The sequence below is a fragment of the Ochotona princeps genome, chromosome 23 (assembly GCF_030435755.1).
Source record: "Ochotona princeps isolate mOchPri1 chromosome 23, mOchPri1.hap1, whole genome shotgun sequence".
Lineage (NCBI taxonomy): Eukaryota > Metazoa > Chordata > Mammalia > Lagomorpha > Ochotonidae > Ochotona > Ochotona princeps.
In genome coordinates this window covers 28831662-28848641 of record NC_080854.1, presented here as the reverse complement: position 1 = coordinate 28848641, position 16980 = coordinate 28831662, and the positions used below count along the sequence as shown (strand labels likewise).

At 35.1% G+C, this 16980-nt stretch overlaps 1 protein-coding gene and 1 non-coding gene across 2 annotated transcripts in view; both read right to left on the bottom strand.

Annotated features, from left to right (window-relative positions):
* CDH12 (cadherin 12) overlaps positions 1-16980 on the bottom strand; it is a 413488-nt gene that overhangs the window by 349262 nt on the left and 47246 nt on the right. The window lies entirely within an intron of this gene.
* Positions 6665-6769, bottom strand: LOC118758233 (U6 spliceosomal RNA). The gene has a single exon (XR_004995605.1). It is a non-coding gene; the product is annotated as a U6 spliceosomal RNA (small nuclear RNA).

Genomic DNA, 16980 nt, shown 5'->3' with positions numbered 1-16980 from the left:
TACCAACAGATAAGAATTCCTGAAGTTTTTACCTCAGCTGCCAAACTAGCATAAAGGCTCGAATTAGTTACATCTCAAGATGAGAATAAAAAAAAATTGAAATAGATATAAATCAAATTGGAGTTACAAAAGCAGTCAGCACTCACATAAGTTTCTAAATAACAGTTCTAATTTTATGTGTTCAGGAACACATCCATTAGGGCTTTTAAGAGGTATTTTACTAAATACAAGCTTTTAGTAAATGATCAATATTAAGCATAGCTCATCTTGGTCTACAGAAAACTAGTGAAAATTTAAGTATCATTACTAAGCTGTACTAGTATAGCAAAGGTTTTCTTCAGCAATTTTCTATCAATCAATTAGGAAATGCAACCTTCAGGCAAAATCCAGATAAACAGCTCTATAGTTCTATAGGAGCTATATAATGGAGACCAGTATACTGAGATGTGAAAATGAGCTGCGATATTCGTCTTTACTCCCAAATCGAAGACGGACTCCCAAAGAAACTATTAAATATATCCTAACGATAGGATTCTGGACTTTGTACCATTTTTGTATGCCTACAATGTCATAATAACTTAAACAGCAGACTGATAGACTTGGTTACTGTTGCTGAAGACTATACTATTCTAAAAACTACAGAGCAAAACAGTATAGTGGTGTGGTGAGGATATATAAGGGGAAATCCCTGAACCTGTGTAACTATCATGAAAAATAAAAATTAAAGAAATAATAAAAGAAAAAAATACAAAATGTAAGAATAGTCACATTTTGAATGAATTTGACATAGGATATAGTTTTCAGATATTTTCTAACCTTCAGATGTTATTGACAATTGTGTAATCAACCTGAATAACTAAGCAACACGTTATATTAAACAAGTGAAGATAAAAAAATTGTATTATATGAGACTGGCACAATGGTGGAAAATGGGCCTCCACCTCAAGCGCTGGCATCCTGTGTGTGCCCCAGTTTGTTTCCTTGGTTGATCCATTTCCCAATTCAACTCCCTGCTTATGGACTGGGAAAGCAGCTAAAGACAGCTGAGTCCTTGGTTCCATCTATCCAGGTGGGAAATCTATAAGAAACTCTGGGCTTTCAACTTGTGAATGGTCCAGCAATGTGTTTTGCAGCCATATGGAGAATGAACCAGCGGATGTAAGATAACTCTCTCCATCTCTCACACTCTCTCTGTAACTCAAACTTTCTAATTAAATAAAATATAAAAATCTTTTAAAAATTAATTTAAACAATCTCTTGTATGTTCTTCCTAAAATGCACTATTATGTGGTCCAGGTCTTTTTAATACAGATACTGAATTTATCAGAAATTATTTTTTAAAAAACAAGTACATCTTACAGTGAAAGCTCATTTATATCCTAACAAAATCTAACTAAATGGGTGAAACCCAATAAAGAGTGGCTGAGAAAGGTTCTTGTGTGCTGTTTTCCTAAAAATAATCAATAAATTAATGTTTGACCATATAAGTTGATCCATTAAATTTCATTATAAATTACAGTCTGCCGAACTGAAAACTTACAAAGGAACTACTGAATGACAGAAATATATTTTTCATAACTGTATTTTCATTTGGCTTCCTACAGTTGTTTACAAAGAAAGTCCTAGCACAGTTCATTAAAGAGACAGAGAAGAGAGACTGGGGTGCAGTGCCTCGCTCTGGCTGCATGTCCAGTGAACGGGCCATGTTGGGGGTCTCAGGGAACAGTGGACCATGTGCCTACAGACTCGCACATGCGCTAGGCAGGCAGAGATCCAGGGGCGATCTCTCACATAGAGAGAAGAGAGAAGACAAGGGGAAAATATGCCATGGGCCCTTTGTAGGAGTAATGGAAAGAGTAATGTCTTCATTAGTATTTTCAGTTTTTAAGTGAACTACCTATAAAGTATTGCATCTAATTTTGGGTATCTCCTGGGAACTAGCCCATAATGGTCTATACTGAACAAAAAGTTGATGAATGTACAGGAAACAAGCAGACAGCTAAGTATAGGCTCTTCAAATTTATTAGACTGGTATCAATATAAAAATTCATCAAAGGAAAATGGCAATAGAAAAAAATGGATGATAGTTCAGTATAATATAGTAATTAAAAAAGCATTCCAACTAATGACAGACATAAATCATTTAACTTCAAGAGAAAATATCCTTATTTATATTGAAGTGATAGTTTTACTACATACCTAGATTTGATTCATTGCTACCTGTAGTAACACATTCATGTAGTGATTACTTTTCTAAAAGCATAGATACACAATATTGAGACTGTGAATTTTGCTTTTCCTTATTAGTAACTGAGTACCTGAAACAATATTAAAGTTCAGGATTCAATGCACTGCAATATCCAAAGAAGTTGCACATAGCCTATAAATACTACCACCGTAGTAAAATCATCTCATTTCTAGCTTTTCAGTGATATATTAGTTTCTGATATTTAAAAATAGTTTGACAGTGAAAAATCATCATTTCACAGTATTATTAAATAGCTTGTAGATGCCCAGCTCATAGCTTACACAAGATAAATCAGTTATCTATGTCATTTTCAAAGAGTACACAGTCCTAAAGGAGATAAATTATATGCATAAATAAACACATGATAAGCAGATACTAATAAATGTCACAATATGAGCAAAATGGAGCAACACTCCGTGGAAGGAGAAAGTACGAGAAGTTAGCCAGCAGTTTAATTAAATCTCCATGGAGAAAAGTTTTCTTCTTAAAGAAGTGAATCATAGCTTTAATTTTGAAATTAATTATTCCATAAAACACAACTCCCTTGTAGCTATTATATTTCACCACTTCGCTCACTAAGGAAAATGATTCAACACATCATTTGGAGCTAAAATGAAAACAAAGAGACAAATGCTTCTTTGTGGTATTGATTAGCAGAAAAAATATTGTATGGAGAATTTCTTTTAAAAAAAATATTTTTATTTGTTTGAAGGCAGAATGATGGAGGGAGAGACACAGAATGAAACTCTGATTTGCCGATTCACTGTGTGAAGTGACTTGGCCAGGTTTGCAGCAAGGAAGGTGGAGCTCTAGCCGCATCTTGCACATGGATGTGGGTGCATAAGGATAGTGGCTGTCATATCTTGCTTTCTCAGATGCACTAGCAAGGAACTCTGTAAATGGAGCATCCAGAATCCCAAACCATACTCCATATGGGATGCCAGCTTCCTACCTGCTTGCCACAAAACAGGTCCTAAACATTTTGGTTTTTATGCATTACATATTCCTGGATGGTTGTTAATTGCAGAATCCATTGCCACAAGAAATAAGTTATTTTTAAATATCCCTTTAGTTCAGAAGATTTTATACACATGTTTCTCTGTGGCAGATTCCTGTTCTTCAGTTGATCTCTGGAGGAAGTAGCCCAGCACCATTCCCTTAGCTTACATCCCTTGGAGGTGTACATGCATTCCCTAGCACTTGTGAGGAAAGACGAGACCTGGAGCTGTATACGGACTAGACCATGAATGAACCTGCTCATGGAAACAAATCAATATTTTTTCTGAAAGTAAAATTTCAAACCATTTACATAGCTATGAATAGCATTTGCAACAGAAAAAATCAATATTTTATAACTGAAGTACTCTTGGAATCTCAATTATTTTCTTTGGGGGTCTTTCGGAAATATCTATGAATATTTTCCTGTTAAAATAAAAAATACCCCTTCATAGTTACAAAACAACAACAACAACAACAGAATCATTCCACCTAGTATGTGTCTAGACATGGGTAAGCCAAAATTTCATGAGAAACAAATAAATCAAAGGATAAATAGATGTACTAGGGCTAACAAGTTGAAAAATTTTCCACACTTAGGGAAACAATTTAAAAAAAATCAGTTGCCAGAGTAGTTAGGCAGGACTAATTTTATTTCTATCTGGATAACCTAACATGTTCTGGCCTCAAACACACCAAAAAAAAAGTGACATATAAGAAAACTGGAAAATATCTTGTAGCAAACCCAATCATTATCAAACTTCCTCTGGAGAGATTAAGAGATGCCCCAGGTGGAGAAGAGGAGGAGCCGAGACTCGCTGCTACATCAGTTCCTGTTGGGGAGATATCAGAGAAATAACAGAGGAGAAAAACAGAAATACCACGGGAGATATCAAACAAATTAGCACGCAAGTTTAGGTAAAATGTGACAGCATGTAAGAGTACAAGAAATAAAAAAAAAAAAACTTCTTTGTAGACTGAAATTCTCTAAAACTTTATTTGAATTACTAGACTATCTAATAAGTGTAACTTTTTCAAGGTAGCATTTTAAGGGAATAACTGAAATATGTTGTTGAACCATTAAATATGCCAGGTAGAGAATATTGACCTTAAGTCAAAAGTCTCAAATGTAAACACACAATTTATGTACTTTATGAGTAAATACGCTTTAACTTTCAGTTAAAGCAAAGGATCACACTGGTTTTTAACACTTTCTCTAAACTATATAACAATCTTTAACTGATTTGTGGAAAATACAGATAATTCAGTGTTGAGATTGTAAAATCTGAGTAGCTTGCTTCTTTCCCAGGAGAGTAACAGCCTGAGGAAACGAAACTGAGTTTGCTCTGATCCTCCACACTTGCCCATCTCATTTCGTTTTTAACTAACTAGTTTTAAATAGAGTTAACTTGACTAAGCCCCTGAATAGAGCTAATTAATCAATAAGACAATTGATGTGAACATTCATCTTATTTAAAATGAGCATTTCTGTGTTCTATTCAATAAATGAATTCATTGACTTTCTAAATTATATTAGATATATAATATCTATTTTACAAAGATTATTTATTTATTTATTTATTTGTTTATTTTATTGCAAAGTCAGATATACAGAGAGGAAGAGAGACAGAGAGGAAGATTTCCCATTTGTTGATTCACTTTCCAAGTGACCTCAATGGCCGGATCTGTGCTTATCCAAAGCCAGGAGTCAGGAGCTCTTCCAGTCCTCCCATGCGGGTACAGGGTCCCACTTCTTTGGGCTGTACTCAACTGCTTTCCCAGGCCACAAGCAGGGAGCTGGATGGAAAGCAGGGCCACAGGGATTAGAACTGGCGCCCATAGGAGATCTCGGATCATTAACATTGAGGACTTTAGACACTTGGCCACTGTGATGAGCCCAGGATATAGAATATTAAATATCTATCAGCCACCTATCTCAAGAAGAATCAGGTATCCTCAAGGAACTGAAAAGGGGAACGCTTTTACTAGAGCACAGAAAACCAAAGAACATAGTTTCCCAAGATCGAGTTAGGAAATAGTTTACTATGGAACACTGTAGGAGTCCTTATACATAGATTTTTCACCATTATTCTTTAGATACTTTTGAGCAAAACACAGTGGTACTTGGTATTCCTATTACAGAGTTTAGATGCATTCTTTGAATTGAAGTATGGCATCAGTTTAGAACTAGATGCTGGCTTAGGTTAAGATAGTTGGTATGCAAACAAATGTGTGTGTGACTGTGTTTTAAGTTTTTGACTGCAGGTCAAAAACAATTCGCTTTCTTTGGATGAATAATTAAAGAGAACATATTCACTTATATCTACCATCAGCATTTTATAGGACTTTACTAAATGCAACACAGATATGTTAAAAGACATCCACTATATTTTTTCTTAGTGGGTCCCATATCCCCATGTTGGCAGTTAGAACACAGTGTACTCCCACAGTGAGTATGTGGGTTTCCATGAATCATGAAACAATGTGTTTTAAGAGCAGAATTTCAAATACTTTCAGTCCTGCAATTCTTTGTACACAGCTTTAGATATGTTAGACTGGCTTCCCTGATGTGTGAAAGCTTCCATGTTAAATGGTATGTGCGCTGGTGCAAGAGAGTCGATGAACAATGACAGGCACAGAGTTGATAACTTTTGCATACACTCAGCATCCTACAAGGTCACCAGTGACAGGGCTTCTCTGGAAGGAGACAGGAACTGTACCAGAGGTAGTGCAAAATGAGCTTTCCTGTTGGAACAGGTGGGTTTCCAGCACAGTCACATACAAGCACTTCCTCACCTGCATCCTGCCTGAGACAGGGAGGAGACCTCCATAAACCTGTTACTGTGAGCTTTAATGGTATGAAACTCGTTGGATGAACAGTTTTTCCAAAAAAAAAATGACAAAATCACTCCTGTATGTCTTGATAGAAGCACAGTGTGTTCCTATCAACAACACCTCACTGTCTATACCCAAGCTTCCAACTGAGTGCCTTCAGTTTTCAATAATATTTAAGAAGGATATATTTCATTTCCCATTTGACAATCAGCATATGTGTCACATCTATAGGTTACATAAATGGAGAGCTGAATTGCCAGTAAATTTCTAAGAAAAAGCTCAGGAACCTAAAATTGGGTATTTTGTGAGCTAATTTGTAAGGTTATTTTTTCTGGTTTACTAATGCAGGAAAGTGATTTTAAGATTAGTAAATATTAGGATAACTGTACATGGCTGTTAGTCATATTTCACTCACCCTATCGGAAAACCCATGCTTTAATTCTACATTTTAATTTCCTTACATTCCCAAAACATATTTTCTTTTACATTTTAATACTTTAATGTTCCAGATTGGGATCACTGTAACATGTATAGATCAGTATACAGACGTATGGTTACTGTTCTATAAGTTACGAAAATCTGAAGCAAAAAGAAAGAGACTTCACGAATTTGCGTGTCATCCTTGCGCAGGGGCCATGCTAATCTTCTCTGTATCGTTCCAATTTTAGTATATGTGCTGCCGAAGGGAACCCTACTCCACTGCTGGTGGGGCTGCAGGCTGGTACAGCCTCTATGGAAATCAGTATGGAGAATATTCAAACAACTCAAATTCAACATACCGTATGATCCAGCAATAGCACTCCTAGGAATATATCCAGAACACTTGTTTTATGAGAAACCAACATGCACTCCTATGCTCATAGCAGCACAATCAGTAATTGCAAAAACATGGAAGCAACCAAAATGCCCATCAACAGAGGATTGGATAAGAAAGCTATGGTTCATCTACTCCATGGAATACTACTCAGCTATTAAAAAAAACAAAATGCAGTTCTTTGTGGCCAAATGGGCCAAACTGGAAACCATAATGCTAAGGGAAATGAGCCAATCACAAAAGGTTAAATACCACATGTTTGCCTTAATTTAAGATGATATGATGTTTTGTATAACATGTTATGTTTTGAATGTTATATGTTGTGTATAAACTAAAATTGAAGTGTAGGTGAGGTGGTCACAGAAGGTGGCTGGGAACTCGCATTTACTTTTAACATATTGGCTACTCATTACTATGTCAATTAATTCCATAATGATGTAAATTTTTGCTGATGGTATGTTGGAGCTTTCAATTGACTGGGATGATACTCTGCTGGCTCTGTCTTCAGACCAGAGAGGGTATACCTAAGAAGCCGTTGAACTTGACTGGACAATAAGATGCTGGACTCTATGTTTGGTATACGCTTGCAATGGGGAAATCTCAACTGAACTTGAGCTGTGCTTATGCAACAAGGTGGAGGAATCCACCGTGGTGGGAGGGTTTGGGGAGGGGTGGGAGAACCCAAGTATCTATGTAACTGTGTCACATAATACAATGTAATTAATGAAGTTAAATAATAAATAATAAAAAAAAAAGAAAGAGACTAAGCTGAAGGATTTTTTCCCTCATTCTCAAATTCATGTTTTTCTCTGATAAAAGCATATCACAGATATTACTACATGCTCCCCAAGAGTTATTTCATTGCAAATATCTATGTGTTAGTTATGGCTTGGTTAATGAGGTACGGTTTAGAATGCTACCATTAACCTAGGAGGCCATGCTATAATTCAATGCAGTATACATACAGGAAAAGTAATTGTTAGATATATAAACTCATGCAATTCAAAGTGTTGGATGAATTGAAAACTTTTGGTTCAGATAGACATAAACAACCAGTAATGAGGAAATGAAGCACTCAAAATGACTGCTAACTTAACATTTAAACCAAAAGGGGTTTATTTTATGTATGTTTAGTCTTCAAGCAGTTTTTTTTACATCTGTTTTATTGTTTAGTGCTCAGAGCTCTGTATCATTATAGAACTATTAATCTTTGCTAAACATAAGAATAAAATCAATAGCAATGTCACCTTGGTAAGAGCCTTTTGCTCATGGAGAATTAAAAATTACCTAATGGGATTACTATATGAAGCTGAGAGTATTGTCTTTAGAAATGGGATGTTTTTCTTTTTTTTTGATCATAAAACACAGTGATACCCAAATGCTCACATTTATTCCTTAATAAGTAATGTTCAGTTGTCAAAACTTTTAAAGCCACTCAAATAAAATAAGATGAATCCTGAGTACTTATTGCGCAAAAAATCAATTATCTAATAAGTCAGTTCCTGGAGGGTTACATAACTACAGTCAGGCGCTCAATGCAATACTAAGAAAATGTAACACCCTCCCTTGTCACACATACCCAAAACAACAAAACTACCTTTTGAGTTTAAAAGAAAAATACCTCCACACATGATGAAATACAAAGGGAGGAGATCATGGTTGTGGATGGATTATTTTTGGTAAAATCTAATTTTCAGCTAGTGTGTGCATTGCATAAAATGAAGAGAACATGATAAGAGAACAGCTAGCACATTGGCTAAGAAAATTAATGAACATGTCCAACAGCTCCAGTTTCACAGTTCTTTGAGTTTCTCTAGATTACTCCATATTACGTCCAGACTGCAGATTATATAACAAGTAAGAATTAAACATTAAACAAATGAGTAACCTGTGAAAGTGACATTCACAAGTAACTATTCACAAGTTAATCTTGACAGGTTTCTGCATCCAGTTTTAGATTCTTTCTATTCTGCAACCTTAAACCTTCTGAATCTGATTCATTTGCTTAAACAGGAATCCAATGGCCTTCTAGAGATAATTATGGGCCACAAGCAGACGTGCATGGCAAGGATGGTAAACTGGGAAGCTCCATTTAAACTTCAGAAATCCTACTTTAATTCTTTCTTATCCTAAGGCATAGAACATGTATAAAAAAGGGAAGAACAGACTAAAGACCTGAAAGAATTCAAAAGATGCTAATAGTGATAATAATGATATTTTAGTGGAAGTGACAAAATAATTGCAAAAGCAACTTTACCAAATTTTTAAAAGACTGAGATGTAAGTATATATTATGCTCAACTAAAAGCTTCAAAAAGACCAAATGCATTTTCACTATAAATCATTTATTCTCAAAGGTTTCTTATTTTAATTTTGAGAACTACTTGAAAATAATGCAGGAAAAATGGCATTTCTAGCATGTTATTTCTAATGCATTAGTACAGTATTGCCACAGAATTTCATATTTATCATTTTAAGTAATAATAGTAAGATTGAAAAATGAGCATAAACTACTACATGTTTTCCTAGCAATTAGTTTCAGGGTATCATGTATATTAACCACATGTATTGTTAAAGTAAAGTTTATTAAATTTTCTAAACCTCATGTATCTGCTTTACAGTGTATGAATAATGATGTAGCTGCATTGTGCTAAATTAGTCATATCCTTCTGTTTTAGCAATTCACGTAATTGCTTTGTCATTTTGAAAATGTGTGTACGAATGTTCAAATGACATAAAGTTCATTTTTATGTAAACAGGGTAATTAATACAGAAATCTCATACACTACTTTCTGTCAAAATCAATATGCTTATAACATTGAAAAACACTGCTTTCCTCTCTTGAAGAACTTACGTTAGATAACTGGCTTTCAAAACAATAAATACATGCATATTTATGTAAATTACATTCAAGAGGGTTTTGTAGAAGAGATGCAGGAGAAAATGATACAGTCGCCCGCTTTTCCTTTGTTTTCTCTGCGATAATAAAGAAGACAAATCGCAACAACATTTGTCTGAATGAAAAAAAATAGGCAATCCATCTTGGTATAGGAGAAAATAAAATCATTGATCACAACTGCAATCTACTCTATCTTTCACTTGGGGAAAATTGTCATCTTTATTCGTGCATGCTCATTGAATTTTATTTGGAACAGAACTATGCTTAGTGACTCTCCTCCTGCAGAATATTTGAAAACTTGATGTACATACACATCCAAATGCATCACTCTAGTCAACTAAGATTATTCCTTTGAGCTGCAAACATTTTAATTGAAACATCACAAAAGTTTCGACATCACTATACTTGGAATACTTTTAATTCATGAAAATAGAAGATACAAATCATTAAAAAGACTTGGCTCTAAGTCTTTTTTTTTTTCTCTGCTTTCAATCTCTATTTTATTTCAATCACTATTTCACCTCTCTCAATGTGAAAATTAGTTTTTTAGGACAACTTACTAATTTCAGTGTTCTCTCTCTCTCTCTGCATCTTTTCCCCATTTTCTTCTGTATTCAGGATTCACATCTCCTGATTAATTGTTCAGTATTTTTGTGTGTAAAGATTGTCCAATATCACAGTAGAAATCTTTTTATATAGACTATCGTATTCATCACAGTTCGGGATAAGTGATGAATCTGGATGATGAAATTTCCGTGCATGCATTTTTAATTACTCTTGTTTTCATTCTGGTCACCTATCATCAGATTTGTGTATTCTTTCCTAACTTATAAACACCAAAGAAACTTTTCCAAAAGAAACAATTCTTCAGCACAGACTAAGGTGAGTGTGGGGAAGAAGGTATCGGTATGAAATAAAAACAACACAAAACAAACAAAAAAAACAGACAATTGCAGCATCTGATACAGTTAATGCTTTTCTCATAAATCCATGGCTTTCCCCTACTACAATTTCCAAGTGCCAACAATCACTTAACAGACATTAGGCCATATAGGGTTGCACCAGGAAGTGTTTGGACTTTCTATCTGCTATTTCAAAATCCACTACTCAGAGTTCTTCTATTGTCTGTAAAAGTAATGAAATCAGAACTTAGTACTAACACTGTAATTTAGAAATGGAAAAGTAACATTCAAAGAGATGAGGATGAATCCACTTTGGGCTGCATCCAATGTTAAAGTTTGATAACTGAATAAATATAATTGCAAAATGTGTTGGCACGTTGAGAATACAAATATGAATGAGGCCCTGCTGTAAAAAGACTTCCATTATTACTGAGGCAATCTAGTAATGACTATAATAAAATGAGACTATCAGGAAGGACGACAGAAATATCAAGGGTATACCCATTCAAACACACTGGGTTATACAAAGGGAGATACTCAGAAAAACTCAAAATAGTTACAAAAGTGTCAATCAAGTCACATTTTATTAATGCTAGAACATTTATCATAGTAGAGACAGGGAAGGTCAAGCCTGGAAATGTCAACTTAAGAGGGCATAGCAAAGGCCTGACGGGGCAGCATGTGCAAGTTATTAAAGCAATAGTCCAAATATTTTGTAAATAAAAACAAAATACATAGCATATTCTTCTGTCTCATTATTTAAGAGATAATTAAATGCTACTGGTTTAAGCATATGAGTATGTACATATATATGACATATTCTATATGTAATATAAGTAGATGTAAAAACACTGTCAGTTACCTCCATTCCGTTCCTTTTTATTCTTGGAAAGTTTCCTTAGCGGCTAAACCTTTACAAGGATCAAGTCTAGATAAACATTCAGTAAGTTCCTAGAGCAATGGAAAAATAATCTACTTTTCCACTTTGATTGTTGGATGATTTTAACCTAAAAACAACTCAGTTGGGCATGTTGTGATGGCTCAGTGGTTAATCCTCTACTTGCACATTCCAGGATCCAATAGGGGCACAGGTTTGTGTTCCAGCTGTCTCCATTTCCCTTCCAGCTCCCTGCTTGTGGCCTGGGTGAACAGTGGAGGATAGTCCAAGGGCCTGGGACCACACACCCACTTGGGAGATGTAAAAACAAAAAAAAAGCTGCTGGCTCCTGGCTTCAGAGCCACTGAGCTCCACCAGCTGTGGCCACTTAGGGAGTGAACCTGCTGATGGAATGTCTTTCTCTCTGTCTCTCCTTCTCCCTGTAAATCTGCCTTTACACTAAATATAAATAAATAAATAAATAGATATAAATGAATGAAAGAATCAATCGATCGATTAGTTCTTGGTTATGCTGGTACAATGCTAGGATAATGATAACAAAAGATACGTTGTTTTTATTTCTAATTATTTCAATGCACTGTATTGGTAAACATAAAGTTAAAATACCTATATGAATTAACATTGATGGAGTTCAATCAACACATTATGTACAAGTATTGTAATAAAAATCTTACATAAAATTTGATCGATAGTTGAGATTAAATACAGGTGTTGAAATGTTACGAAAATCTATAGCTAGAAGGCTTATACTTATTTTTTTCATAATGCTTCTAAGAAAATAATACAAGCAAAATATTAAAGTTTTTCACCCAGTAAAATTTTCAAGACATTTTGAACATCTCTTCTTATGGTTCCTGACAGCTGAGGGCAAACAAGGTTCTTTGTCGATTTACGACCAAGCCAATGCCTATAAAGATCCTCTGAGATTACTGTAAGCTCCAGCTAATGTCCATTTCCTTTATGCTACATTTGGGCATTCAAGAGTGATGTGCTCCTCCATGGCTATCAGTCTCCCAGACTCATTCACTTGAATACATAAAATGAAAAGTGATGAGATTGGGGGGGGGACTTAATATTTGGCATATTAAAAGCTAATTTATTATGGATTAATTTGACCTTAACAATACCACATTTTCTTCATTTCATTTTACTTTTCAAGTAAGAACTAAAAGACCTTCTGTTATAAGGTCAACTGACTTAAAACAAATTATATATTGGGAAATTTAATATAATCCTTAGCAACTGGAGATCCATGTGTGCTCTGCCTTCTAAAATATACTGATTATTTAACTCTTTTTTTGGAGACAAAGCTGTGCCTGCTATTTTACTTAAATGAGGAGAAAATAAACATTATCAAAGCATCAACTACTCTGTTACATTCCCACTTGACTTAGAGAGCTTGTATGTTGAGTATGTCTGAAAGACAAAAAAGGAATTGATTTTCTGTACCATATAACAAAATTCCCACTCTCAACTGTGTTTGTTCACATACTGGGAAAAAAAGAATGTGATATGGATCAAATGTGAAAATATCTTGAAAGCATGTATGAGTTTCCTGTGCCTGCCATACAGATGATTCCAACATTGTGGCTGAAAGCAAAAGCAATCACCTCTAAAACTGTGGAAAGTGGAAGCACAAGATGAATACATTGAGGTTTTCCTTCTTCCCTACTACAGCAAGGGTCACTGTGTCATCACTTGCATCTTTCGGCTTCTCACAGCCTTTAACATTCCTGGCGCTATGATTAAGTCTCTCCGAACTGCACTGCCATGTTTCTTCATAGTTAATCTCATTGTCACTTGTGTGGCATTCTGTTTGTAGCCTATGACTCCTTGTTTTATTCTGGCCTAAAAATGGTTGTTGCCAGAAGAGAACCAGAGAACCCGATGTTGAATGATTCGTTCTCTCTCTCTCTCCCCCTTTCTAATTTTGTAATGAGTCAATTATACACAAAGACATAAGAGATCCAATAGAGAGGTCAACATCTGTGGGTACTGACGATTACGGGAATTTCACGGAATCAAAACGTCTCCAGTTACTCTTACTGCTTGCTATACCACCCAAAATAGCTATCAATCAGCTCTTTATGTGTTTAGATGTCTTCAGATTCCCCCTCTTTCTTAATTTAATTAAAGTTGCTCCAGGTCAATTGCTTTATGTTAATATGACATAAAAATACAATGTACACACACTCTCTCTCACACACACACACACACATCTGCTCATTGTCTCCTAATATTTCACATTTATTTTCTTCAGTTGTATTTCTGTGAATTAAGAACAAATGGCAGTGGGGGGAGAATCCCAGATTCCATATAATTACAACACAATGTAATTAATGAATAAATTTAATAAAAAAAAAGAAAAAAAAGAACAAATGGCAATAACTCCCTTCTCCTCATATCTGTGGTTTATTAATAATAAGATGTGGCTTATGGATTATAACATAATTTCAGCATATGAGAAATCACACAGTTATTTTCTGAAATAATCACAGATTTCTCCACTTTTCAGGATTCCTCAGTGGCCAAACTGGAAACATAATGTGAAACTTTGAGACCCTTGGAGAAAGATAAGAGAAAAGGCTCTGCGCCCTGTGTGGCAAAAGTATGAGAGCCAGTTTATCTGAAAACAGTGTCTGGGGCTGGGCCTTGCTGAAGCTAGAAACTGGAAAGTTCTCAAAGATTTTCTACATGCTCACAAGGCACCGAACACCTGGACCATCTACACTGTTTTCATAAGAACTTTGGCAGGGAGCTGGATCTAATTTGGAACAACCAGGACTTGAACTGCCACCTATATGGGATATTCTGTCATACTTAATCGTTAATTTCACTGCATAATACTACCTCAATATTTAAAATGTTTTTACTGAATATATTTCACATTCACATGTAAGATGAATGCCCATTTACACATACCATTTTAAACTTTTTAGTTGGGTTGCTGCATTTAACATAGCATATGTCACTTGATAACAGAATTTTTCAAGTGGTATATGTCAAACACTCACATCGTGTATAGGAATTTAGTGGCCTTTTGATGCAGTGTAAGTTACAATAAAACTGTATTCTATTTTCTCATAAGCCGCCTCAAGTACTAATTGAGTTATGTAATAAGGTGAGGCGATATTTCTGTGATTTTAACCAATATTCTTGAAAATCATATGTTAAGCCTTATACTAAGTACATATGAATATAACTGCATTTGGAGATAAATAAACTAGAATAAATTCACCATGATGGACCATAATTTAACAGGATTGCATCTTCCTAATAAGCACAAATTAAAACATTACATAGAGAGAAACAGAGAAAGAATATAGACCATATTGGGGGGAATGGAAAGATGGTGATCTACAATCCAAAAGGCAGATAATTCAGAAGAAATCAACCCTGATAATGCCTTAATCCAAGAATACTGTCTCCCAGAATATAGACCATAAAACACACTGTGCATTAACTACTTTGCCATGATGAGAAATACTTTTAATAAAATAGATGAACATAGAGATACACCTGCTAAATGATATGATGAGAAATATGATTATGCTTTATCTGAAGGTAGCATGCAATAATTCACTAGCAAGATTCAGTATTATGAAATATCCCTGGATTGAAACCCAGCTACTGCTGCAGGGGACAGTGAAGTGGATCTAAGCACTGGCTGTCAGGGGGAAGACTTTGGCAGGTGATGAGTGGAACCTCAGAGCTTTTCTCCAGGATCTCCCCTTTTAACTTTTTTGACAAACCCTGGAAATAAGCCAGGAAAAATAATTTTTCAATGAAAATTATTATTAATTATGAATAGCAAAATTACCAAAGCTGGCAATGAGAACAGAAACCAGACCATGTGAAATATTTATTCAGTAAAATGATGAATGCTGTTACAATGCAAACATCCCTGGATTTCTTGTCATTACTGCTTCTTCTGGGCAAGCAAGACACAGAAATCATTATACTATGATGACATAAAATATCTCATTTTCACTTCTCCCAAAACTATCTGCTCTTGGAGTTCTAAAAAGACAATAACATTGCCCTTCTCACCAAAGACACCTACTCCTATTTAATAGACAGTAAAGCTGTTAATTTGTTTATTTGCTTGTTTTTTGGTTTGTTTATACAAAAACTTCCTGATATAGTATTTATATTCTTTACCATGGAATTTATTGTTCTTTCCCAAGAAAATATGTTTCTATTAGTAGCATTAAATATAATCTCTTTCTCTTAGCCCCAGGGGTGTTGATGTGCCCGCTCCCATATAAGCTTTGAGACTTTCATTTTGCATGTCTTCTATTGTACCTGCAGGGTCCTCGTAGCTGCCGTTACTTAATGCCATAAAGGACAGGGAGAACTAGCTTCAGCTCCAACGAGTTCTGTGAATCAATTCAATGATTCGGATTTGATCGTTTTTTCTTGATAAATATCCGGTACCCCTACTAATGTCATTTTTAGGTATGTGTTTGTGCTTATTTATGTCTGTGTAACTATTGCTCTATAGTCACAATAGACAAATGTCAGTGTGAAAATTGTTTAAATGTGATTCTGTCCATTCATCCATCTGCCCAGCATGGTAAAATTTCAGACTTCTAGTTTCAGACATTAAAAGTCTGACTCATGCACACTGCCCTAAGGACATGGCAAAGAGTCAATATGTGATATTTATATTAAGTGATTTTCTGACATTTATATTAAAAATATTTGTATTTACATTGTACATTTACATTGGAAAAAATATATTTACACTTACATTGAAAAAAGGAGAAGAAGAAGAAGAACCTCCCAAGCATAGTCTGCAAGTTTGCAAAGCAAAAAAATTCCTAAGCCAACAAACCAACATCAATATGATATTAGAGTGGGAATCTAATGCCTTCCAGTCTCTCAAAAGGACATCTGTTTCACTGCCAACTTCACATGTGGACAGAGCACATACATGGCAAAATAAGCCTTTCAGAAAAAAGGATCCAGTAGCCATAAAGGACCATAAAAATAGCGGTTTCTGCCAGAGAGCAAGTCCAGCTACTAACAGATGATCTAAGAGGAATTAACCAGGCTGCCAGAGCAAGGAACCTTCCATTCCTTACTGGGCTAATGGCTGCTTCATGGTTCCTACTGTCACTTTTACTGAATGCATGCTTAGGAATGGGTTAATCATTGCCTCTATGCCATTGTCTACTGAATGTTTTGTGATATGCAACTTGAATATGAATTTATAAGAGAAAACTACTTTTTCTACCTAGAGTAGGACATGTATAGGAGAGATAAAAATGGAGTATTGTATTTTATTAATATACCATTGTAACCACAAGATGCAATTAAATTTATATGACCTTTGAGTCACCCCACTGTGCCACAATCTCACCATCTTGAGCAATGAATTAGGGTT